The sequence below is a fragment of the Felis catus genome, chromosome A1, assembly GCF_018350175.1.
Source record: "Felis catus isolate Fca126 chromosome A1, F.catus_Fca126_mat1.0, whole genome shotgun sequence".
In the NCBI taxonomy this organism is placed as follows: Eukaryota; Metazoa; Chordata; class Mammalia; order Carnivora; family Felidae; genus Felis; species Felis catus.
The window spans coordinates 84,377,649-84,405,486 of record NC_058368.1 but is presented as its reverse complement, the minus strand read 5'-3'; the positions used below and the strand labels follow the sequence as shown (position 1 = coordinate 84,405,486).

General features: G+C 38.7%; 1 long non-coding RNA gene, 2 other non-coding genes and 2 pseudogenes across 4 annotated transcripts; 2 read left to right on the top strand and 3 right to left on the bottom strand.

Annotated features, from left to right (window-relative positions):
* Positions 1-1,420: 1,420 nt before the first annotated feature.
* Positions 1,421-2,436, top strand: LOC101082034 (annotated as a pseudogene).
* Positions 2,437-10,802: 8,366 nt separating this feature from the next.
* TRNAE-CUC lies at positions 10,803-10,874 on the bottom strand. The gene has a single exon. It is a non-coding gene; the product is annotated as a tRNA-Glu (tRNA).
* Positions 10,875-11,141: 267 nt separating this feature from the next.
* Positions 11,142-11,247, bottom strand: TRNAL-CAA. Its single transcript has 2 exons — positions 11,210-11,247; positions 11,142-11,187 (listed from the first exon to the last, which is right to left on the bottom strand). It is a non-coding gene; the product is annotated as a tRNA-Leu (tRNA).
* An 812-nt stretch (positions 11,248-12,059) lies between these two features.
* On the top strand, positions 12,060-14,837 carry LOC123385082 (annotated as a pseudogene).
* Positions 14,838-20,472: 5,635 nt separating this feature from the next.
* Positions 20,473-27,320, bottom strand: LOC111560286. 2 transcript variants are annotated; one of them, XR_006597128.1, is made up of 3 exons: positions 26,093-27,320; positions 23,037-23,101; positions 20,473-21,441 (listed from the first exon to the last, which is right to left on the bottom strand). It is a non-coding gene; the product is annotated as an uncharacterized LOC111560286 (long non-coding RNA). The 2 variants fall into 2 exon arrangements; XR_002742081.2 differs by having other exon boundaries at positions 26,257-27,320.
* Positions 27,321-27,838: the final 518 nt, after the last annotated feature.

Below are 27,838 nucleotides of genomic sequence, written 5' to 3'. Positions count from 1 at the left end.
GTAACAAAGACTACAAGGTACTAGACAGAGAACATCACCAAAACACCAATTCTATGGGTAACACAATGGCACTAAATTCACATCTTTCAGTAATCTCTCTGAATGTAAATGGACTAAATGTACCAATCAAAAGACACAGGGTATCAAAATGGATTAAAAAAAAACCAATATCCATCTATATGCTGCCTACAAAAGATTCATTTTGGACCTAAAGACACCTGCAGATTGAAGGTGAGAGGATAGAGAACTGTCTATAATTCTAATGGATGTCAAAAGAAAACCAGAACAACCATGTTTATATCTACAAATTAGATTTTAAAACAAAGACTGTAACAAGATAAAGAAGAGCATTATATCATAATCAATGGGTCTACCAATCAAGGAGATCTGACAATTGTAAATATTTATACCCCAAATTGAGCACCCAATTTTATGAATCAATTATTCACAAACATGAAGAAATTCATTGATAATAATACCATTATAGTAGGAGACTTTAATATTCACTTGCAACAATGGACACATTATCTAAGCAGAATATCAACAAAGAAACAATAGCTTTGAAAGACATACTGGACCAGACAGACTTAATAGATATATTCAGAACATTTCATCCTAAAGCAGCAGATTGCACATTCTTCTCAAGTGCACATGGAACATTGTCCAGAATAGATCATATACTGAGTCATAAATCAGCCCTCAAGAGGTACAAAAAGATTAAGATAGTACATGCATATTTTCAGTTCACAAAGCTATGTAATTGAAGTCAACCACAAGAAAAAGTTTGGAAAGCCCTCAAATACATGGAGATTAGAGAACATCTATTAAAGAATGAGTGGTTAACCAGGAATTTAGAGAAAAAATTGAAAAAATAAATGGAAGCCAATGAATATGAAAACATAATAGTCCAAGCCCTTTGGGACGCAGCAAAGAGGAAAGTATATTGCAGTTCAGGCCTATGTCAAGCAAGAAAGGTCTTAAATATGGCGGGAGGCTGTGTGTGCTAGCAGGGCAACATCAGCCACCCACCTGTGTTGGAGCAGGGTTAGCGCTGCACTCGGGGGTTCACAGCAAATGTTTTAATTAAAGCATGGAATATGGAAATCAGAAGAAAAACTAAAAAAGCTAGTGCTTTAGTCTCATCTAAAATTCTGTGGGCATGCCTCTTATAAGCAGTATAATGGCAGAATTTTAAGCCAAGTTGAGAATCTCTTTTAGTAGAAATTTCAAGAATTATTTTTGACTACTACATACTAGTAACTGTTCAGTTGGTGAAATTGAAGATCTTTCATCAGATCTTCACCAGATCAGAATAAATAAATCAAGAAGGAGGTTTTTCCAGGAGCTGGTTGTGCAAGATTTGCTAGAATTCATATCCGATCACACAGCTGAGAAAGACCCTTGGTTTATTTGGACATGTTGCTGAACCTGAGGCTCGTATGCTTCTGAGCTGCTGTGGATGGCCCTGGCTCTCTTGACCACTCTTCCGAGTAGGATGTCACTGAGATCCCTCAAATGGAGCCTCCTGCTGCTGTCCCTCCTGAGTTTCCTTGTGATGTGGTACTTCAGCCTGCCCCCCTACAATGTGATAGAACGTGTTAATTGGATGTACTTCTATGAATATGAGCCAATTTACAGACAAGACTTTTTCTTCACACTTCGAAAGCATTCAAACTACTCTACTCAAAACCCACTTCTTATCATTCTGGTGACTTCACACCCTTCAGATGTGAAAGCCAGACAGGCCATTAGTTACTTGTGGTGAGAAAAGAATCTTGGTGGGGATATGAGGTTCTTACCTTTTTCTTACTAGGCCAGCTGGCCGAAAAGGAAGACAAAGTGTTAGCACTGTCCTTGGAGGATGAGCACATTCTTTAAGGTGACATAATACGACAAGATTTTTTTAGATACAGGTGGGTAACTGAGTTTTGCCCCAATTCCAAATACATCATGAAGACAGACACTGATGTTTTCATCAATACTGGCAACTTGGTGAAGTATCTTTTAAATGTAAACCATTCAGAGAAGTTTTTCACAGGTTATCCTCTAATCGATAACTATTCCTATAGAGGATTTTACCAAAAAGCCCATATTTCGTACCAAAAGTATCCCTTCTAGGTGTTTCTTCCCTACTGCACTGGATTGGGTTCCATAATGTCCAGATATTCGGTGACAAGAATCTATCAAATGATGAGTCACATAACACCATCAAGTTTGAAGACATTTATGTTGGGATCTGTTTGAATTTATTAAGCATGGACATCTGTATTCCAGAAGACACAAACATTTTCTTTTTATATAGGATCCATTTGGATGTCTGTCAACTCAAATGTGTGATTGCAGCTCATGGCTTTTCTTCCAAGGAAATTATCACATTTTGGCAGGTTATGCTAAGGAACACCACATGCCATTATTAATTTGACAAAAGCCTAGAGAAAGACAGGATACTCTGTGGAAAATATTAAAATTGCTGTAAAATATCCAATGGAAAACTCATGGGAGGGTCATTGTGTTGAGTTGCACTGAACTGAGAGTCATGAAGAACCCACAGACTGGGGACTGGAGGGTCACACTTTGATTCACCTAGACAAAAACCAAGTCAGGCTCTTTAAAGGTGATCATAAGAGGAATTAAACACCTTATAAAGGAATCTGGGATTTTTGTTAATAAAACTAATAGGACCAAACTATTTGAACATGCCATTTGGCAGACTAGAATTTGTTAAAAGGGTTTCATTGAATTATAAGCTCATTAATCCATAGCAATGAAGCAATGTAGATCTGTACTTATTGAGCATTCTAGTCTGTTAAGGTTTTTGTGTATATCTGACATGGGTTGTCAGTTTTTAAAAATACATAGTTCTGTGTAAAAAACTAAAGTTACACTGAACAAAATTTCATCTGTTTTGGTCATTCAGAAGGTACTTCAAGATGTTACAGCATTTCACTGTTATAAATTACTATTTAATATTACTTAGGACTTCCTTGTGTTTGAATGTTATTATTGTTTCAGTACTGTATAAAGAGAATAGTGATTCCTACCCTTTTCCATTTGAACTTTTACCCAGTTACTTCACTGATGAATTTATTATTTCATAGCTCCATTAATGTAAAGTCATTGGTCATTATTGCATATCAGTAATCTCTTGGACTTTGATAAATATTTTACTGTGGTAATACAGAGAAGAATTAAAGCAAGAATATCTGAATCTTTGTCTTTTTTTAAAACTGCAATCCCCAGTGTTTATATGTTACTCTATCTGTTTCATTTTTTCACCTGAAAATTAAGAATAATATAGAATGCCAGGGAGCATGTTTCCTTTTGGAAAGGACTCTGAATGCAAAAAAGAAAAAAAGGACCCTGATGGCCACAATATTGTGAATACTATTATTAATCTGCTCCATGTGTGTTCTCATTAACAATCAATTTGAGAATAAAGAGGGAAAAAAGAAAGAAAAAAAAGGTCTTAAATACAATTTGACATTACACCTAAAGTAGCTAGAAAAGAAACAGCAAATAAAGCTTAAAGCTAGCAGAAAAAAGGAAATAATAAAGGTTAGAGAAGAAATAAACTATAGAGAAACAAACAAAAACAGCAAAAAAAAAAAAAAAGTAGAACAGATCAATGAGTCAGAGCTGGTCCTTTGAAAGAACTAACAACATCGATAAACCCTTAGCCAGACTTATCAAAAAGAAAATAGAAGGACTCAAATATATAAAATCACAACTGAAAGAGGAGAGATAACAACCAAAACCACAGAAATACAAACAATTTTAAGAGAATTCTATGGAAAATTATATGCAAACAAACTGGGAAATATGGAAGAAATGAACAAATTCCTAGAAACATACAAACTACCAAAACTGAAACAAGAAGAAACTGAAAATGTGAACAGACCCATAACCTGCAAAGATATTGAATCAGTAATCAAAAATCTCTGAACAAGCAAGAGTCTTGGGCCACTTGGCTTCCCAGTGGAATTCTACCAGACATTTAAAGAAGAGTTAATACTTATTCTTCTCAAACTGTTTCAAAAAATAGAAATGGAAGGAAATCTTCCAAACTCAGGTATGAAGCCAGCATTACTTGGATCCCAAAAACAGACAAAGACCACATAAAAAGGAGAATTACAGGCCAATATCCTTAATAAATCTTGGATGCAATAATTCTCAACAATATACTAACAAATCAAATTCATCAGTACATTAAAGAATTATTCACCATGATCAAGTGGGATACATTCCTGGACTGCAGAGCTGGTTCAATATTTGCAAATCAGTCAATGGGATCCACCTCATCAATTAAAAAAAAGAGATAAGAACCATATGATGCTCTCAATAGATGCAGAAAAGCATTTGACAAAATACAGCATCCATTCTTGATAAAAACCTTCAAAGTAGGGAGAGAAGGAACATAACTCAACATTATAAAGGCCATATCCGAAAGACCCAAAGTGACTATCATCCTCAGTGGGGAAAAACTGAGAACTTTCCCCCTAAGGTCAGGAACATGACAGGGATGTCCACGCTCACCACTGTTGTTCAACATTGTACTGCAAGTCCCAGCCTCAACAATCAGACAACAAAAAGAAAGAAAAGGCATGCAAATTGGCAAAGAAGTCAAACATTCATTCTTCTTAGATGACATGATACTCTATGTGGAAAACCCAAAAGACTTGACCAAAAAAACCTGCAAGAACTGATACATAAATTCAGCAAAATTTCAGGATATAAAATCCACATACAGAAATTGGTTGCATTTCTATACACCAATAATGAAGCACCAGAAAGAGAAGCCAGGGAATCTATCCCATTTACAATTGAATCAAAAACCATAAGATAAGTAGGAATGAACATAACCATTCAGGTAAAAGATCTGGACGCTGAAAACTATAGAAAGCTTAAGAAAAAAGTTGAAGACACAAAGAAATGGAAAAACATCCCATGCTCTTGGATCAGAAGAACAAATATTATTAGAATGTCGCTACTACCCAAAGCAATCTCCACATTCAATACAATCCTTATCAAAATAACACCAACATTCTTCATAGTGCTAGAACAACAACAACAACAACAAAAATTCTAAAATTTGTATAGAACTAGAAAAGACCCTGGATAGCCAAAGTAATGTTGAAAAAGAAAACCAAAACTGGAGGCATCACAATTCCAGACTTCAACCTGTATTACAAAGCTGTAATCAGACAGTATGTTACTGGCATAAAAACAGGCACACAGGTCAATGGAACAGAATAGAGAACCCATAAATGGACCCACAAATGTATGGTCAACAAATCTTTGACAAAGCAGGAAAAAATATCCAATGGAAAAAAGGCAGACTCTTCAGCAGATGGTGCTGGGAAGACTGGACAGAGACATGGAAAAGAATGAAAATGGACCACTTTCTTACACAATACACAAAAATAATTCAAAATAGATGAAAGACCTAACGTAAGACAGGAAACCATCAAAATCCTACATGAGAAAATAGGCAGCAACCTCTTTGCCCTGGGCCACAGAAACTGCTTACTAGACATATCTTCAGAGGCAAGGGAAACAAAAGCAAAAATTAACTTTTGGGAACTCATCAAGATAAAGAGCTTCTGCACAGTGATGGAAACAATCAACAAAACTAAAAGGCAACCAATGGAAAGGGAGAAGATATTTGCAAATGACATATCTGATAAGGGGTTACTATCAAAAATTTATAAAGAACTTATCAAACTCAATGCCCATAAAACAAATAATACAGTGAAGAAATGGGCACATAGATACTTTTCCAAAGACATTCAGATGACTAAGAGACACATGAGAAGATGCTCAACATTACTCATCATCAGGGAAATACAAACCAAAACCACAATGAGATACCACCTCATACCTATCAGATGGGCTAAAATTAACAATTCAGTAAACAAACAGATGTTGGCGAGGATGCAGAGAAAGAGGAACGCTTTTGCACTGCTGGTGGGAATGCAAACTGGTGCAGCCACTCTGGAAAACAGTATGGAGGTTCCTCAAAAAATTAAAAATAGGGGCACCTGGGTGGCTCAGTCAGTTGAGCATCTGACTTCAGCTCAGATCATGATCTCACAGTTTGAGGGTTTGAGCCCTGCTTGGGGCTCTGTGCTGACATCTCAGAGCCTGGAGCCTACTTTGGATTCTTTGTCTCCCTCTCTCTCTGCCTCTCCCCCACTCGTTTTCTCTCTCTGTCTCTCAAAAATGAACACTAAAACAAATTTTAAAAAATAGAACTGCCCTACAACCTGATGTGGGAAACAAAGGCAGAAGGAAATGGCAGATAAAAAATTTCCTTATGATCTGCAGCCCATTGACAAATACTTGAGGCTGGCAGAGTATAACATTTCTGTAGAAACCACCTACTGTCTTAACGTTAATGCTTTGCTAGAAGGAAAAACCTTATCTTGAGAATGGCTGGGCCTCCAGTATCCTGTGAGTCTTTAGCATGTAAAAGCTCCTTTGGAAATTTTCCTTGGATTTTATCTCCCTCAACTCCCAAATATATAACTAGTCATTCCTCATGGTCCTGGGGCAACTCTTCCTGCCCATAGGTCCTGTCCCTGTTCTTTAATAAAATCACCTTTTTTTGCGCCAAAGATATGTCAAGAAAGATCTTGGTTGTTGGCTCCAGACCCCCACCACTCCAAAAAAAACCTCATCCCAAGCCAGCAATTGTGCTACTAGGTATTTATCCAAAGGATACAAAAATGCTGATGGGGGGGGGGGGGGGGGGGCGGGGGAGCACATGCCCCCTAGTGTTTATAGCAGTGCTATCAACAATAGCCAAATTATTTAAAAAGCCCAATGTTCATCAACCAATGAATGAATAAAGATGTAGTATGTGTATGCGTGTATCTATAATGGAATGTTACTCAGAGATTAAAGAAAATGAAATCTTGCCATTTGCAACAATGTGGATGGAACTAGAGTGTATTACACTAAGTGAAATAAGTCAACCAGAGAAAGACAAATATCACATGATTTCACTCATATGTGGAATTTAAGAAATAAAACAGATGAAAATATGGGAAGGGAAGGAAAAATAAGATAACAACAGAGAAGGAGCAAACCATAAGACACTCTTGAATACTGAGAAAGGGTTGGGGGTTGCTGGAGGGGAGATGGGTGGGGGGATGGGCTGTGTGGGTTTGGGCATTGGGGAGAGCACTTATTGGGATGGGCACTAGGGGTTGTGTGTAGGTGACGAATCACTGGGTTATACTCTTAAAACCAGTTTACACTGTATATTGACTAACTTGAATTTAAATAAATAAAGTTCAAAACATATGCTCAAATAGCTTAAGGAAGTCATAGGTAGACACACAACTAAAGTAAATCTAAATAATGAAGCATCATCAAATAGATATCAATGTACTGAAATTTTTTTAAATGAAATTAAGTAGAATTTATGGAGTTTAAATTTACTAGGGTGTTTCATCAACAGATTTGAGCAGGCAAAAGAAAGAACCAGTAAAACTGAAGAGAAAACAATCAATTATAAATTCTCAAACAGAAAAGAGAGAAATAAATAATCTCAGAAAGCAGAACACCAACCAATTAAGCATATTAAACATAATGAATGGGAGTTTAGACGGTTACAAGAATGAGGAAAGAATAGCAACAACATTTGAAAAATTGGGGCGCCTGGGTGTCTCAGTCGGTTGAGCGTCCGGCTTCGGCACAGGTCATGATCACGCGATTCGTGAGTTCAAGCCCGGTGTCGGGGCTCTGTGCTGACAGCTCAGAGCCTGGAGCCTGTTTCAGATTCTGTGTCTCCCTCTCTCTCTGACCCTCCCCTGTTCATGCTCTGTCTCTCCCTGTCTCAAAAATAAATAAACGTTAAAAAAAAAATTAAAAAAAAAAGAAAAACTAATGGCTGAACACTTTCCAAACTGGTGAATGACATGAATCTACACATCAGAAAAAATCAATGATCTGTAAACAGGATAAAGTACAGACACTCACAGTTAGACACATTATAATCAAACCGTGATAAGCCAAAAACAGAGACTACAGAAAGCTGCAAAAGAGAAGCAACTAATATATGCAACTAATATATGATTATCACTTACAATAATAGCAGATTTCTCATCAGAAATGATAGTCAAGTGCAGTGAGATAATGTATGCAAAGTGCCTAAAAAAGATTTTTCACCCAAGAATACTATAGCTGGCAAACTATTCTTCAAAATGAAAAACACTTATTTCCATACACACACATCCTGAGGACTTTTAATGCTTGTAGATCTTCCCTACAAAAGTGCTAATAAAATTCCTTTTGATGAAATGAAAGGGCGCTTTATGGTCGCTTGAATATGTACAAAGAAATAAAGGTAACTACATGGGTAAATACAAAAAAAAAAATTTCAAAGATACGTGGTTTGCAAATATTTTTTCAGTCTGTATCTTATCCTGTTAACAAGGTCTTCTGAAGAATGAATTTTTAATTTTGACAAGGTCTGATTTAATGATGTTTTCTTGGGGAACCTGGGTGGCTCAGATGGTTAAGCATCAAACTTCAGCTCATGTCAGGATCTCACAGTTCGTTAGCCTGAGCCGTGTGTAGGGCTTTGTGTTTACAGTGCAGAGCCTGGAGCCTGCTTCGGATTCTTGGTCTCCCTCTTTCTCTGCTCCTCCCCACCCATGCTCTGCCTCTCTTCCTTTCAAAAATAAATAAACATTTAAAAAAATGATGCTTTCTTTTATAGATTACACTTTTGCTGTCATTTCTAAGAACTCTTCACTAAGTTCTAAGTCCTGAGGATGTTCTCCAGCTATAAAGTTTTATATGTATTATAATATATGTAATATGTTATATTATAGTTTTATATGTAATATTTAAGTCTGTGATTCAAATAAATAAATAAATAAATAAATAAATAAACCTGTGACTCATTTTGAGCCGATTTCTGTGTAAAATGTGAGCAGTTTCTCAAATAAAGTGTGTTCATCTACTAATAAATTTTATACACCTTTGGTACAAAAATTAGCATATTGGGGCACCTGGGTGGCTCAGTCATTTGGGCCTCTGACATCGGCTCAGGTCATGGTTTCACAATTCATGGGTTTAAGCCCCATGTCGGGTTCTATGCTAACAGCTCGGAGCCTGAAGCCTGCTTCGGGTTCTGGGTCTACCTGTCTCTCTGCCTCTGTCCCACTTGCGCTCCGACTCTCTCTCTCTCTCTCAAAAATGAATAAACATTAAAATTTTTTTAAAAAAAGAAAAATTAGTATATGCATAAAATTACAACAAAGAAAATTAAGGATTTTCATAATCTTACCACTTACAGAAAATTATTTGAAAAGATCATAAAATTTACATTTAGATGTATGTCCTTTCCACTTTCTTTTTCCTTTTTTCTTAGATATGTTTGGATCCCTTCCATTTCCTTTTGAAGATGAGGACAAGTTTTAAAATGAAACTCACAGGTTAGATACAATTTCATTCTGTTTCATCTTCATCCTTTGACCAGTTTTACCATTAGAAAACTAATGTTTAGAGAGGGTAAACAACTTGCCTTCAACGTGACCACTAACCTAGCCATCATTTACTGTGCCTTGTTCCATACTGGGCTAAATTACAAAACAAAAACAAAAGCAAAAGCAAAAATAAAAACAAAACAAGACAAGACAAAACACAACAAAACAAAACAAAACAAAACAAAACCAACTACTAGAGCACAGTAAAGCAAAGGTAAAATTATTCGTCCAAGGTTTGGGGCTGTCTGGGAAGCCAGGTTCTAAATAACAGGGAAATAGAGGTATCCTAGTGCAGCCCTGGCCTGGAGGTCTAGACAGATGCCCAAGGAGAAATGAATACTTTTATAAACAATAAATTAGGCATGGAGGCTCAGAATATTATACAGACTTTAAGAAGATAGACTTTAAATGTGATTTAAATGTTTAAAAAAAATTTTAATGTTTATTCGTTTTTGAAAGAGAGACAGAGTACAAGCTGGGAGGGGCAGAGAGAGGGAGACACAGAACCTGAAGCAGGCTCTAGGCTTGGAGCTGTCAGCACAGAGCCCCACACGGGGTTCAAACCCACTAATGGAGAGATCATGACCTGAGCCAAAGTCAGACACTTAACTGACTGAGCCACCTAGGTTCCCATAAATGTTTTTATTATTAAAATATATTTTTCCACAGGCATTACAATAGAAAATTGGGCAGTGAAAATTTCTAGAATAAAACTTTTAAAAAGAAGCTATAAAAGATATTTTGGGGACAACTGGGGTAAATTTGAATGTGAACTGGCATATGATGATATGTTAATATTGACTTTCTTAGGTGTGACTTTGAATAGCCTAATGATGTCTACAACTTTCACATGGTCGGAAGGCTGGGGATGCAATAGAGAAAAAAATAATGCAGCAAAATATTAACCAACGTATTTACATAGAACACCGGTGTTTATTGTCTCATTATTTTAATTATTCACCATATTTTCAAAATTAAAAGATGTTGGAACAGGAGAGAATTACCAGACTTCCTTCCATAGCAACAATTGCCTGAGTTGTTGTGAGGAGCTAAGAGCCTCCTGAACAACTCCTCTATGTTACATGTACTGTTCTAAAGGCCTTTTGGACAGCTAGAGGGACTTTTTAACCCCAGGAATATGGCAGTATCCTTTATTGCTACCTGCATCTCTAAGTATAGCAGAACAATGACAGACACAGTCTTTGCTCATTAACCGTAGTAACTTTCACTTCTCATAATGACTTTTGGCCAAAAGAGTCACCTGGTATACAGCGAAGTTTTGAAGTGGAAAGAAGAAAAAGAACTTTCCCTGACCGGGAATCGAACCCGGGCCGCGGCGGTGAGAGCGCCGAATCCTAACCACTAGACCACCAGGGAACACCTATCAGTAATGTTTGCAATGGGCTATACTAAATATGTGATGTATGACGTAAGTTGGGAGCATGAGTATGATTGGATACTTTTCAAGCGATTAAACTTTCTCCCTCGCATAATAGCAGCCCTTCCGCCACCGCAGATCCGGAAAACCGGAGGAGGACAGCGGCGATGTGAGAGTCAGAGTACTACTGCTTTCTCAGAAAAGAAACCTCCCAGCAGTCACTGGGAAGGTGTTGGGGTCCTTTAAGGAAGGAAACAAAACGCATGTGTCAGAAGTGGGATTCGAACCCACGCCTCTATTCAGAGACCAGAACGCCCGCAGGGAAGGTGAACACCTTGAGTCTGGCGCCTTAGACCACTCGGCCATCCTGACACCCGGAGAGATCGTTGCCCATGTAGAGTCCACTTCCTGTCTGGGCCTGCGGCGCTGCCCCGCCCCCCAACACCCAGGCTGCAGACAATCTTCCTGCCTGCCGCTTGCCTGGAATTCTGAACAATGCCTGGTCTGTTTTGCACCTGGGAATGTCTAACCTCCATCTCCTCGGCAGGGAATCGAACCAGTAGAACCAGGGGCAAATGCAATCTCACTAGAAAACTAGAGGGGTTCGTGACCACTGCGCAGGCGTCCTACTCAGCAAAGGCAGGAAACGTAGCAAAGGCAAAGAGCATGAGCCAGGCTGTTGCCCACCACGGCGACCTGCCACTCATCCCTGGCCTTCGTTGGTGAAACTCTTGCTAGTTAATACATGGAAAGCACGTGGAAATATACTTGCCAAAGAGTAAGTGGCAAGTGATTGCTGATGCTGTTGTTTTTATTATTAAGTATTTCTGCCCTATCGTCCCTGCCAAACCCATCCTTCAAGATCACTCCTCCGCCGCCGCCAAGTCGCACAGCCATGGTTAGAGATAAAGGAGAAACAGTGTTAAAGAAAAAGATCATTCTATTAAAGAAAATATATATATATATATATATATATATATATATATATATATATATTTAAAGTACTGTAAGGAAGACTTTTTTTTTTAATGTTTATTTACGTTTGAGAGAGATAGAGACAGAGTGCAAACAAGGGAGGGGCAGAGAGAGACACAGAATCTGAAGTCTCCAGTCTCTGAGTTGTAAGCACAGAGCCCGACGCAGAGCTCCCAACTCATCAACTACAGGATCATGATCTGAGCTGAACTCAGATGCTTAACCAACTGAGCCACCCAGGAACCCCAAGAAGACCTTAAGGGCCATTATCATGATAGGTGCAGGTACTGCTGCCATGGGGTTTTGCAGTGGGTGGGAGAGAGATGGGACTCAATTCAGACTACAACAAAGAAAAGTGAATTTTATAGCTAAGGAACCAGGTGGGGATCAGTGGATAGAAAATTAGTAGGAGAAAATATCATCAAGGTTAAGGGGGGAATTCTATCTGAAATGGCCTGACAAGATTCTTGCTGAAGGAGGGCCAGAATGATAAGATCTCACATTGGGGATAGTAGAAGATGAGGAACTGCATTAGATATCCAGGATAATCAATATCAAGAATGGGAGATTCTGGCTAAACTTATTTAGCAGGAATCTTGCTAAAAGTGGACAATGAAGAGACAAACAGGGAAGTTCAAGTAAGACCTAGTAGAAAAAGAATTTAGGTGGGCAATTAATACAACAGTGCAAAGACAGCTAGTGTGTTTTAGCAACCAAAGGGAAAGCCCAACTCCTCTGCTCCAGACTATATACCATTCACTCATGCATTCATTCACTGAGACTTTATTGAGGGTCCGCTGAAAATATAGCAATAAACAAACACGGAAAAGCCCTGCCCTGGAAAACTGACTGCACACGTGTCAAAATTTTATTCAGTTCATTAATGAGGAACTGCAAATGATGTTATAACCAATTCAAAGGAGATTTTGAAGAGTTTTAAAAATAATCAGTCAACCAAAGGAATGTTGAGAAAAGACTGCTAACAGATGGCAGGCAGGTTAATATCCTAAGGATAGGTAATAAACTGTGAGGTTTAAAGATATGATTTTTACTTTGGGGTAATTCTTTTTTTTTTTTTTTACTAGAGAAAAATCAGAGGTATCTCTTGACAAATTTTATTTGTATTGATATAAACAGGAATCTCTGGCCTTGATCTCAGACAGAAACCATTTGCATTGCTATCAGCTTTCGCCTGCAGATTTATAAAAACAGCCAAGTCAATCAAAGGTGCCCATGGAATCAATTATTCCCCCAAAGGTCTGCTAACCAATGCTAAGCACTCCACTATGAGTACACCTAGCATCTAAAAGTACAAGAGTTGGACAGTAAAGCAGTCAAAACAGATTTTATTCAGGAACTATTACAGTAGAGGATATGAAACTTCATATAGAACTGGGCTCAATTCTAAATACAGCAAGGACAAGCAAGGATTTGAGTCAAGGAGTAGAATGAGAGTCAGTGGATGGAAAATGATTGAGAAGAGACAAGAGTACAGAGGTTCTTACTATACTGACCTAACAGGATGTCTGCTGAAGGCAGGCCAATCATGAGATATCACCTGGAGGATGGGGGGATGAGGAACTTGATTAGATATGGAGGGTGATCAGATACCAGGGTGCGGGATTCTTGATAAACTGACCTAACAAGATTATTAAAATTAGAATCTTCAGCTGTGGACAAACTAAGGTTCTGTGGCTCCAGTTTTCCTGTTCCCCACCCAGTCTGGACTATCAGGCAGCTACCTTTTGCATTACAATGGCCTTGCAACAGGAGTGTGGATCCAGCTCAGCCCCAATGCCCATCTTGTCCCAAAGCACCAATTCTAGGGACTCTTCTCCAACGCCTGAGATTTATGGACCTGAAGAAAATTAATTCATCCTTGCAAATGTCATCTGTTGAGACACCTTACATGGAGACTATCTCTCATCTTCCTTCCTCCATGGATCTGCTTATTCAGGACAGCCCCAATTCTTTCACCAGTCCCAGACTAAAACTACTACCTGCTTCCATAGAGGAGAGGACAATGAAGAAGGAAGATACGGTCCAGGGCAAGAAACAGAAGATCAAAACAGTGTTCTCTCAGACCCAGCTATATGTACTCAATGATAGATTTCAGAGACAGAAATACCTCAGTCTCCAGCAGATGCAAGAACTTGCCAACATTCTGAAACTTAGCTATAAGCAGTTTAAGACCTGGTTCCAGAACCAGAGAATGAAATGTATGAGATGGCAGAAAAACAACTATCCAAAGAATAGCAACAGTGTGACTCAGAACAGCTCAGCAACTACAGAATATACAGGCTTCTGTTCTTATCACTGGGGATACCTGATGAACACTTTTGGAAATCTTCCAAAATGGAGAAACCAGACCTGGAACAGCCAGTCTTGGAGCAACCATTCCTGGAACAGTCGGAACAACTAGGAACAACCTGGAACCTGGAATAACCATCGGCTCCACAACTGTGAAGAGGAATCCCTGCAGCCCCAGATCCATTTCCAGCAAAATTCTTTCTAATGGGGAAAAAAAAGTGTAAAAAAGCAAACTGCTAAGCATTCTAGTGTCCAGGAAATAACGGATTTATTCCCAAATTACTCTGTGAACATACATCCTGAAAATGTGTGACGATGAGTATATTATTCATTCTCACTTTGGGCAGTGACTGCATTACTTTTCCTAGGACTTGTCTTTTAGAGTCCTATAACTCTGCCTTGATATTCTGTTTTTCTTTATGTTTATTGTGTCAATTGAGGAGGTATGATTGGACTCTAATTAAAAAGATTTCAGTAGCATTGGCTGCTACAGACATGATAAAAGATGTTTCTGTCTGTAGATACCTAGATATAATACTAGTTTGGGTATATTAGGCTCTAGAATCTAACCTCAAGAATAGAAAATAGTTGGGATGCCTGGGTGGTTCAGTTGGTTGCGTGTCCGACTTTGGCTCAGGTCATGATCTTATGATCTGTGAGTTCAAGCCCTGTGTCAGGCTCTGTGCCAACAGCTAGGTGCCTGGAGCCTGCCTTGGATTCTGTGTCTCCCTCTCTCTCTGCCCCTCCCCTGCTCATGCTCTGTCTCTCTCTGTCAAAAATAAATAAACATTAAAAAAAAAGTTTTAAAGAATAGAAACTAGAAATGCAGAGCTGTGTGATAAAGGATTATTTGTATTTTCTGAGATTGAGAGGCTTTATTTTTAATAACCTCAGTTGTTACAGTGAAGGGTTAAGCTGTAATACACTTCAATGATTTCCTCTGCCCCTTGTGCTGTTTTACTACAACTCTTAATTTGTTCATTATTCTAGTATTTGTAGAAAGATATTTTGCATTTTAATGTATCATGATAATAGTACCAGTTTGGCTGGTTGGTTTATAGGTTTAAGTACAAATATACAAAATACCCACTTTGCTTAAAAAACAAAAAAAAAATTATACTCTGCAAGGATGGACATGGGAGCCCATGGTGGAGGCTTAGTTGAAAAGAGGGTTACTGAACCAAAGTGGACCTGCTTCTCAGTGAGTTATAGAACAGACCACCACCAGGTGGAGTTGCCTCACAAGGTCATCTGTATTTGTACAAATAAGGAGATCAGAGAATAATTTCCAAACCTGTATCTCCCCCAAACAAGGGAAACTTTAGGGCTCCTTTAGGGCTTGGGATGAATATTCATAAGGAGATTTTATTTATATCATATTCATATTCATAAGGGGATTTTAACATTATAATGAGGCTGAATTGGTCACCTCTGGCACTTTCTGATTCATCTGGCCAGGCTCTCCCTCAAATGTTTGTTTTTCTATTCCAGCAGTCTATTAATTTGTTTCCAAATGGTAAAACCAACAGCTAGACAGAAGCTTCTAGGAGTTTAGTTTCCATTTTTTTAATTATTTTTTTTAATGTTTATTTATTCTTGAGAGAGAGTGAGAGAGCATGAGCGGAGAAGGAAAGGAGGAAACACAGAATCTGAAGCAGGCTCAAGGCTCCGAGCTGTCAGCACAGAGCCCTATGCAGGGCTCAAACTCATAAGCCATGAGATTATGACCTGAGCCACCCAGGCACCCCTAGGAGTTTATTTTCTTAAAGGAAGATTAACAGTTAAAAAAATGGAAGATTGACAGTTAAACAGAAGCTTCTACTAAAAATTTCCTGAGTTCAGGGGGTCAGGCCAGTGACAAGAGGAGCCTAACTAAAGTTTAGTCAAGGGAAGTCTTTGTCACTAGTAATCTCTGTTGTCTATTTCCAACTTTGGTAATCATTTCTTATTACATTGAACCCCTGTCTGAAGGGAGGACATAAGCATTGGAAGACAAGGATTGGTGTTTTCTGTAATGCTGATGATAATATCCAACTCATCTGGTGAACTACTTGGCCTTCATGAACTTTTGGCCAGCTTGGTTCTACCTGATAGTCTCCCATATGCCCCAGTGAGCTAGCTGCCTGTTCCTCAACATGCTTGATCTGCCTTCATTCCCACTGCCATGCCCGGATAAAGCCCTGCTCTACCTAAGACCCTGGAGGGCAAGACTGGAGAAGCATCTAAGAAGAAAACAAAATATCTGTTCTTAAGAAACTTACATTCCAGTAGAGAAAGACCTAGAATAAACAAAATTATTATATGTTGGGAGGGATAAGTACTGTGACAAAAAATAAAGCAGAGAAAGAAAGGTAGAGAGAGATGCAGGTGATGAGGAAGGACTCTCTCAGGATGTGCCTTTTGAGCAGAAGTTTGAAGAGAGTTGGTGAGCGACCAGATAAAATATGTGGGGGTAGAGGGTTTCAGGGAGAGGGAAGAGAAAATACAAAGACCAGCAAGGAAAGCAAAAAAACCAATATGGGTGGAACTGAGTGACAGGGACTGATGCCAACTTGTGAAATGACCCTGAGTGAAGAGGACAATTTTGAGCTAAGTTGTGGTAAGATATTGGCTGCTTTGCAAGGATGCCCTGCCTATTGTATGGGGAGTAGACTTTAGAGTGCAAGAGTGAAGCAGAGAGAGCAGTTGAGGGGCTACTGCAAGCCCCTTTGACTAAACTGTATGGCAGCAAGCCAAGTAGTGAGAATTGAATTCTGGATACATTTTGAAGGTGACAGTAACAGGATTTGTTGAGTTTTTCAACACAAAATGAAACAAACCTTGTAGAATTTCTTTAAAAAGGAAGAGGATTTTATTTGAACTCAAGTTAGGACAGCTGCTCAGCGTACATAATCTTCAAAAAGAAGAGAGTCTTCTAGGGAAAGAACATTTGGGGCAGGATTATATATGTTTTAATATAAAGAGTTACAAATTGGGAGCTTGGGAAGATGGCAGAGTAGGAGGATCCTGAGCTCACCCCATCCCACATTTACAACTAGATATCATCCACATCCAAGTCAATAAACCAGAGACTGACAGAAAACCTCCACATACAGAGAAGAAGTTGCATGTGACAAGTTAGGGAAGTCAGAAAGGTGGAGGGAGGCTGCTCCCAGGAAGGAGGGAGTTGAACACATGGAGTAAGCACAGAAATAGGCCCTTGCACCAGGAAGCTCACATGAAGAAGACTAATCTCCATAATATTTGGCTTTAAAAGCCAGAGGGGCTGATATATGTGAGTTTGTAAAACCAGTGAGACTTGGAGCCTGGAGCTTTAAAAATCCACTGAATCAGTAGTGGGCAAGCTGGGATCTTGAGTGACAGCTGGGTTGCTGCCCTTAAAGGGACACAGTCTGTATGTAAGGCAACATAAAAAAGGTAGTTCACACAATGCCTGGGGGCAACAGGAGACAGATCTGTTCATACTGACTTTGGAGTATGTTAGGGGACATCTCTGAAAACAAGGAAGATGGCAGGTGCCATTTTCCTTCCCTGTACCCCACCATAAATACAGGAACATTTCATCCTAAAAGAGCAGAATACACATTCTTTTCAAGTGAGTGCAGAGAATAGATCACAAATTAGCACACAAAAAAAAGCCTCAACAATTCAAAAAGAGTAAATTCATACGATGCATCTTTTCTGACCACAATGTTATGAAACTAGAAATCACAAGAAAAAAATATGGGAGGACTACAAATATATAGAGGTTAAATAACGTGCTACTAAACAATGAATGAGTCAAACAGGAAATCAAAGAAAAAAAATAAGCCCATGAAAATAAATGAAAATGAAAACACAAAGGTCCAAATCCTTTGAGATGTAGCAAAAGAGGTTCTAAGAAGAAGTATATAACAATACAGGCCTACCTCAAGAAGCAAGAAAAATCTCAAGTAAACAACCTAACCTTACACCTAAAGGAGCTAGAAAAAGGATAACAAACAAAACCTAAAACCAGCAGAATGGAGGAAATAATAAATATTATAGCACAAATGATACAGAAAAAAAATAGAACAGACCAATGAAACCAGGAGCTGGTTCTTTGATAAAATCAATAAAATCAATAAACATCTAGCCAGACCTATTGAGAAATAAAGATAAAGAACTCAAATCACAAATGAGAGAGGAGAAATAACAGACAACACCGTAGAAATACAAAGAATTAGGGGCTCCTGGGTGACTTGATTGGTTAGGCTCCTGACTCTTGATTTCGACTCAGATCATGATCTCACAGTTCATAGGAACAAGCTCCATGCTGGGCTCCACACTGACAACGTTGGAGCCTGCTTGGGATCCTCTCTCTCCTTCTGCCTTCCTTGCTCATGCTCTCTCTCTCTCTCAAAATAAATAAATACACTTAAAAAAAAGATTTTAAACAACACTTTAAAAAAAAAGAAAAACAATTATAAGAGAATATTAACAACTACATGGAAATAAATTGGACAACCTAGAACAAATGGATTAATTCCTAGAAACATATATACTACCAAAACTGAAACAGGAAGAAATGGAAAATTTGAACTGTTCTATAACAAGCAAATAAATTGAGTCAGTTATCAAAATCTCCCAACAAAGGTACAGGGCCAGATAACTTCACAGGCAAATTCTACCAATCACTGAAAGAAAAGTTAATATCTATTCTTCTCAAACTGTTCCAAAAAATAGAAAAGGAAGGAAAACTTCCAAATTCATCCTATGAGGCCAGCATTACCCTGATACCAAAACCAGATAAAGACAACACTAAAAAAGAAGACTACAGACCAATATCCCTGATAAACATGGATGCAAAAATTCTCAACAAAATAGTAACAAATGGAATCCAACAGTATATTAAAAGAATCCTTCACCACAATCAAGTGGGATTTATTCCTGGGCTTCAAGTCTGGTTCAATATTTGCAAATCAGAATGGAGTTAAGATGAGTATTTCATATAAATGAAGTCACATAGGAGTGCCTAGGTGGCTCAGTTAGTTAAGCGTCCAACTCTTGATTTCAGCTTAGGTCATGATTTTGCAGTTCATGAGTTCAAGCCCTGCATTGGGCTCTGTGCTGTCGGTGGGGAGCCTGCTTGGGATTCTCTGTCTCCTTCTCTCTCTGCCTCTCCCCAGTTCATGTGTATGTATGTGTTCTCTCTCTCAAAATAAATAAATAAACTTAAAAAAATGAAGTCCTACCATATATGATTTTTTTCTGTGTGTGACTTCTTTCACTTAACACGCACTAAGTGTGTATCCATAATGTAACATGTATCAGTATTTATTTCTTTTTATGGCCAAATAATACAGTTGGCCATAACTGACATTGAATAATGTCGGTAGGGGTTACGGACAGCGACTCCATGCACATTTGAAAATCCCTGTATAGCTTTTGACTTCCTGAAAACTTAACTATTAATATCCTACCATTGATGGAAAGCCTTACTTTAAAAAAATTTATTTTAACGTTTACTCGTTTATTTTTTAAGAGACAGAAAGTTCAAGCGGGGTAAAGGCAGAGAGAGAGAAGAAGAGAGAAATCCCAAGCGGGCTCCACACTGTTAGTGTAGAGCCTGACGCTGGGCTTGAACTCACTAACCATGAGATCATGACCTGTGCCAAAACCAACAGTCGAATGCTTAACAAACTGAGCCACCCAGGTGGTTCCAAAAGCCTTAATGATAACATAATCAATTAACATATTTTTATGTTATATGTATTATATACTGTATCTTTACAATAAGGTAATTTAGAGAAACAGATGTTATTAATAACATCAGAAGGAAAAGAAAATATATTTACAGTACTGTACCATATGAAATCCACATGGGGTGCCTGGGTTGTTCAGTCAGTTGAGCATCTGACTCTTGATTTCTGCTCAGGTCATGATCCCAGGGTCATGGGATCGAGCCCCTCATCAGCCTCCATGCTGAATGTGGATCCTGCTCAAGATTCCCCCTCTTGGGAATCTCTATCTTTCTCAAAATAAATAAACTTAAAAAAAAAAGATTCTCTCTCTATGTCTTTCTCTCTCTCTCCTTTTCCCCCTGCCACTGCTCACTCTTTCTGTCTAAAATTAAAATAAATAAATAAATAAATAAATAAATAAATAAATACAAACAAATAAAAATAAAATATTTTTAAAAATCCACATATTAGTGGACTTGCATAGTTCAAATCCATGTTGTTCAAAGGTCAACTGTATAGATATAGCACAGCTTGTCCATTGATGGATATTTAGGTAACTTTAGTTATTGTGAATAATACTCCTATGAATATGAGTGTACATGTGCTCAAGTATCTGTTTTCAATTCTTTGGAGTATATACCTAGGAAGAGAATTTCTGGGTCATTGGTAATTCTGTTTAGTTTTTGGAGGAAGCAGCAATCTATTTTCCTCAATGACTGAACCATTCTACATTCCCACCAGCAATGTATGGGGGTTCCAATCTCTCCTATTTTCCTTTTTTTTTTTTTATTATAGCCACCTTGGTGGGTGTGAAGTCCTGCTTCATTATGGTTTTAATTTGCATTTCCCTAAAAACTAATATTTTTTTTCATTTGCTTGGTGTCCATTTATACATCTTCTTTGGAGAAATGTCTATTCCTTTGTTATTTTTTTTAATTGGACTGTTGATCTTTTCATTATTGAGCTGTAAGAGTTCTTAATATATTCTGGATACTAGACCTTTATTAGCTACATGACTTGCAAATATTTTTTCCCATTCTGGAGATTGACCGTTCACTTTCTTCATAATGTCCTCGATTAAGTGTAACATGTATATTTTTCTTTTGTTGTTCATATTTTTGGTATCATATTTAAGAATCCATTGCTAAATCCAAGGTCATGAAAATTTACTTCCATTTGCTCCTAGTAACTTTATGACTTTAGTTCTTATCTTAGGTCATTGATCCATTTTGAGTTAACATTAATATGTGGTATGAGGTAGGGGTCCAACTTCATTCTTTGCATGTGAATATCCAGTAATATCCTAACAGCATTTGTCAAAGAGCCTATTCTTTCCACATTGTTCAACATCAATTGATGATGGATACCTGGGTTTGTTAGTGGACTCTCAATTATACAGTGATCTATATTTCTATCTTTATGCCAGTAATGCATTGTTTTGAGGGCTTTGTAGCTTTGTAGTAAGTTTTGAAATCAGGATATATGAATCCTCCAACTTTGTTATTTTTCTTCAAGATTGTTTTGGTTATTTAAGGGCACTTTTAGTTCCAGATGCATTTAAGTATTGGCTTTTCTATTTCTGAAAAAAAAATGGAATTTTGTAAAGATTACACTGAATCTGTACATCTGTGCATTACTTTGGGTAGTACTGACTCTTAACAATAATGTTTCAGTTATGAACATGGGATATCTTTCCATTTATTTAGGCCTTTAATTTATTTCAGTCATGCTTTATAGTTTTCAATGTACAAGTCTTTCACCTTCTTGGCTAAATTTTATTTTATTCTTTTGGGGCTATTGTAACTTGAATTATTTTCTGTTGTAAATGGAATTGCTGAAATATAGAAACACAATTGAATTTTGTGTTTTGATCATATAGTCAGCATATCATATACTAGAGCTAAGCTTACTTATTAGCTCTAGTAGTTTTTTGGTGGATTCTTTGGGATTTTATTACATATAGGATGATTATGTCATTTGAAACTAGAGAAAATGTTACTCCTTCCCTTCCAATTTGGATGCTTTCTATTTCTTCTTCTTACCTAATTGCTTTGGCTACAACTTCTTCATACAATATTGAATAACAATAGTGCAGAGGGACAACTTTCAGTCTTTCTCCATTGACTATGCTATCAGCTGTGGGTTTTGTCGTGCATGCCTTTTAATACATTAAGTTCACTGATGATATTTTTAAATGCATATGACAAATACATAGAATTACAAAGGATGCTATTTTGAAATTTTGTTATCAAAACACTAAAATTAATTTGTGATGTAGTAATGTGGGTTCTTATTTATTAACACAGTAAATAACAAGATACAGTACCATTTTGAACTAGTGACAAGTGTAAATGACATTCTGAAATATCTTCAAATGTAATGTGATATGAAAATACGATTTTTATTTGTGACTGTAGGTCTTGTTAATACTAGTGTGGTTTGCTGTCTCTATTGTTAATGGAAGGGGATACTCAATTCCAGCTAGAGGTTAGTGGAAATAAAGACATAAATTGTTTCCCAGCCAAACTCATGGGCCCTTAAATTCTATCCACTGGAATCCCAGGTTAAGAACTCCTGAAGTTGAGATAAAACTGGTGATAGAAAAGATGGACATAGCTGGTGTGGAGGCATGAGGAAGGGAGAAGCCATTGTGCCCAGAAAAGTGCTGGCCTCAGATTTTCATCTCAGTACAATAGGGACAGTAGCAAAAGCTCCTTTCCAAGTGATTGAGACTCAGGAAGAGGGAGCAAGGACATAAGGGTGAATGCTAGGAAAGTGACGCTGATGGTGGAACTTGGACTGGAAGCTGGGTAAGGACCAATGGGAGGACAGAGGTGGAGTCGGTCAGTGACAAGGTGACAGACTGGGATCCCAGTGGGGTCCATTGTGGACCAGAAGAAATCAATGGGAAAGACAGGTGGTGTTCAAGAGCAAGATGCTGGAAAATCTATAGCAGTCTGTGAGAGATGCTGAAATGTTTCCAGGTAACAAACAGACACAGCTTTTAGAATTGCCTGGGCAGGACCGGAGAAGGCTTTAAAGAAGATTACATTTGACTAAAAATTATACAACTTAACTGCTTTATTTTCTAGATTAATTTATTCTAGATTTTTCTACTTAAAAAAGTTCAAATTCAGTAAAATATTTCATGCATAAACAAAAATCTGTGCTTACCAAACAAATATGTTACACTGTGAAGTTCACACGTTGTTTTACTGTGTTAGCTTCGATGCAAGTAGCTGTGTAAAATGACACATTGATTAACTCAAGTTGATTTTCCATTTTACAGTCACTGTGCTATGGTTTATTTCAAATACACTATTTAACACAAGTATATGTGGTACCTTAGGCCAAGGAGACACTGTGCCCAAAGCGAACTCACATTAAACCAAACTGTTGGGAAGCTACTTTGGAAGTGAGCATGTGTAGTTGAGTGGACCTATGTCCAGAACCAACACGGTAATGGGAGTTCTCCAAATTAACTTCCATGTAGAGTGTTTATGAAGGGATAAATAATAAAAATTTGCCAGTTGAAGCATAAAGATCTTGACAGACTAATTCAACTATAATTCTACAATGTTTAGAACTTAGACTACCAAAATATTTTATCTGGGAGAAGTGTTTCTTCACTGACATTGTTTATGATTGACAAGGTATGGTGGTAATAAAAAGCATACTGATTTACTTGATTTTTGTATTTAAATCCTTTATAGACTCTACCCCTGGATCTGGCTGTAGCACTGATGGGCTGCCTTCTTGCTCTATTTCACCTCCTGGAAGTAATTGCACATGTATGAGATAACAATGTCCTTGGACTTGCCATATGAGGTTTTTTTACCTTGTTGTAGGGAGTTAAGTTGAGGGGATAGGATAAGTAGGGCAAGAAGTGGTAGTAGACTGAGAAGGAGTTAGGGCTAGGCCAGGGCAGAGTTAACAGTTGTGGGGTGGAGGATGGAACAATAATGGAGTTTGGACAGGGTCATCTGATTTGGATTTAGAAGGGATCTTTTCTCCCTGCTCCTGGACCTTTTGCCCTATGTCTCCTTGGTGCCTTGGGATCCTTCCCCCAAACTTCCTTGTTGTTCCTCTTCTCTTTCACCTTCCCCCTCCTCCATTCTTCCATCTCTCAAGACAAGAAATTCACAATATTGAGCTTTCATAGGTCAGCAAGGCCCAACTCCTCAGCTAGTGGAGGACTTGGAGATCTCAGATGACTCTCACAGATATCTGCTATCTCCTAGGCCCCAATATATGGTGTTGGCAGGGAGTGGGTACTCAAGAAGTCTAGATGGTCAGGTTACAAAGAGAGTCTTACAGTAGCCTCTAAAATGCCTCCCACAGTGGGGCATGAAGCCCAACCAGTAATCCAGCAGACTGTAATCTCTGCTCAGGGTTCCAAATGGGAAATACAGCCACAAGATATTTCAGGTGCTCCTCCAGAGAGTAAAATTAAAACTTCCAAAGAAGTAATTTCAACCATATTTCCCAGTTCTCATTGGTGAAAGGGGCAACTGGTTCTCACTAGTTGAGTGAACAGTTCAGAGAAAGCAAGATACACTGGGTCCTCTAGGTGGAAGCAAGGATAAGGGGTTCATTTTGAGAACTATACAAATATGGTCTGATGAGTGGACTGAATAGATCATGGAGGGAATGCAACAAGAATGCAATTAGGTCTTCAGAATGCAATTAGTTCACAAATTCTTCTGTATTAGAAGCCTCATGCTGGAAGATGGAAGTAGAGGACTATTTGGACCCATTTTTGGCCTAAATGTAAATCTTTCCAGATACAGAGTAAGAAAGATGAAAGAAAGAGGCAAGAAAAGAGGGAAAAGATAAAAGTAAGAGGGCAAGAATATAAGATGAGGGTCAGAAAGTAAACAGGGTGGTTAGAAGTAAAACAAAGGAATAACTGTAGGTAGAGAATACAACAGGAATGAGACAGAACAGAGATGAGAGAGAGAAAGGATACACACAGGAAGTGGAGTACAAGTGAGAGGAAAGCAGTGGAGAATTCTATATTGAGTCCTAGATGATCCAGTATGTGGCAGGAGAAAATGTAGTGTGTGGGTTTGAGGGGAGGGCTCTTCTTTACCCTTTAGCCCTCATCTCACAGGCTTCTTTTCCCCTAGTAAGTCTGGCTTAGGTGACCAGTGTTTTGTCAGCAACCTCTACTTGCCCTTCTGGGTTCTTCACCTAATTAATCTCTTTATTTGAAAGCACAGAGGAGCAACAGTGCAAAGTCCTGGTACAGGGGATGGAAATGAATAAGAGTGGAAATACTGAACTGGGGTAGGGGTAGAGGGACTGGAGAGGGGAAGAAACAGAGCACTTCCTCTATGTAAGGAACCCCATTTTTGAGCTCTCCTCACTCATCACTCCCACCCAATGAAGATCTCCACTCCACAAAACAGCATACAAGAAGCCAGGTCCTATTGAGAGGAACTCAGACTTTCCCTTTATTTCTGTCTTCAACAGGGAGTGAGGCAGCAGGAGTAGTAGAGGGTTCTCCTGACTGCTTGGAACTTTTCCTGCACTGGTGACTTACCTGCCTATGGAATATTTCCTGCTTTCTTAGGCATTTACTCTGGAAAAACTATCTGCAACATGCCCAAGGTCCAGGTGCAGGGATCTCTGCTATAGCCTTTCTGAAGCATTCTACACCACATCAGGGAGGCCCTCCCCATAGGACCCATGCCTCCAGACTAAGTGCAGGATGAAGGAGGGCAACTCACTGTTACAGGAGGAAGTTAGTTAGGTTCTAACAGGATACCTGGAGGTCAGCAATGAGGAAATCATGGCCAGCTATTGGGAAGGTCAGAGACCTGTCCTGGCCGCACTCCACAAGAAGCCAGATCAAACTAGATAGGCACATGATGGCAGATGCCATGACAGGAACCTCCGGATCAAATTAAGAAGAAAAAGGAAACCCTGCTTCCTGCCCCAAGTAATAAATATTCCTCCCCCTAGTTAACAACTGTCAAAGATAGAAACCCACCCCCAGGGTGTGCAGCTCACACCAGCACCTTCCTGCCCTCCCTCTGGCTCTCATATCTCCAGAGTGTACTTTTTGCTTTAATAAACTTTTCTCACTTGTGTTACATATCAGCTGTCTATTGACTTCCCTCTCCTGACAAGACCAGAACCTTCCCTGACTCCTTCAGGTCTGGCTGGGTGGGAGCTGCAGTGCCTGGGACTCTCCAGTTCACCTGGCAACACTGCTAGCCACACACCTGGAACTGGAACACAAGGGCACTAAGCGTAGCTCAAGGACCCAGGCCTGGAGTCAGTGCATTCCTGCCTGAGCAGGTTACTTCCCAGGGGAAATGGTAGCAGAGGTCCTCCAGCGCCATGTGTAGCAGAACATGGCATCTTTGGATAAATGTTGCTTCAGCACCTGGAATACAATGTCGCTCCATGTCAGGTGTCCTAAGTCCTGCTGCATCCCGCCTCAGTGCCAGCAAGCATCTCTGATGTTGTAACATTACAGCATCACTATCAGGAGACAGTGAGTCTCCTGGCTGCCAGCTGCCTGCCTTCACCTTCATGTCCCCAGCCCTCCTGGATCTGGAGCCAAGGTCTCCACACCCAGCATGGGTGGCTTCACCAACCACAAAACTGCAGCCACGCACCTGATGTATATCCTTGTGCCCTGCCCATTGACATCACAGAAGGCTAGGGCCACACTTGGGTATGATTGGCCACAGGGCACAGGCACAACCCACTGACTACCACAAGGAAAAGTGGAGACCAAGGGGAAGGATTTGTGCAAATATTGGCCCTGAGCAAGGCTAATGGTGCATGTGGGTCTCCTGAAATTTAGGGCATAAACTGACTTCAGAGTGGTCCTTCTCCACTTCAGATCAATCTTCAGGATATCATCAGTGGGTTCATCCAAGATGTAGCAATTTCATTCTTCCCTTGTTGTAGAAAGGGAGTGGAAGTTGGTTTTTCTATTTGGACAGAAGATATTGAGAGCTCAGAAGGCACAGAAATATTAGATTTGGCTTTTCCCAAGGCAAGAGATAGGAAAGAGGTGAGGGTGCCAACTAGAGTCCAGGAAAAATAAAAGTCATGAGGATAAATACAGTCTCCTCCACCTGGATCCCTAAGCCTAGTTACATGAGTTCATCATGGACTTAGGAAGTTCACATGTGAAAAAGAATTGGCAGTTTCATCAGGCTGTAAACTCTGTAACTCAACAGAGATAAAGCTACAAAAATCTCAAATTTAATCTTATCTTTTGCTATGGATGATAAAATGGAACTCTTCAAGTCTCAGATTGGACTGAGGTAGCACTTAAGGCAGAGAACAAATACTGGGAATCCCTCCACCTCTCCACACCAAAGAAGTTACTACTTCACTTCAGGACTTACAAAGAAGGGGCCTGGTGACTATTTTGAGAGACTTGGTTCATCCTTTACTTTTTGTTTTATAGGATATAGGAAAAGCAACGTTTTGATTTTTTAACATATCTTTTAATTTATTATTATTATTTAAGAAATATTTTTTGTATTATTGATTTAGTTTCTTTTAACAAGCAGACCAAAAACACACCTAGGATATAACTTTCTTTTCATCTCTTTTTTTTCTTTTTCTTTTTTTTTTTTTTTTTTTTGGATTTAGCTTCTTTTAACAAACAGACAAAAACACACATAGGATCTCTTCCCTTTATTTTTATTTCTGTGTTTTGTTTGCTTGTTTTGGACCTCTTCTTAATATAGGAATTATTCTCAGAAGCAGGAATACAACAGCCTTTGATAACAACAACAACAAACCCCGTTATTTCACAAAATGACAAGATGGAGGAATTCACCACAACAGAAGGAATAAGAAGAAATGATGGACAAGGATTTAATTAATACAGATATGAGTAAGACGACCAAATTAGAATTTAAAACAATTATAAGGATACTAGCTGGGCTTGAAAAATTAGACAAGATACTATAGAATCCCTTACTGCAGAGATAAAAAAACTA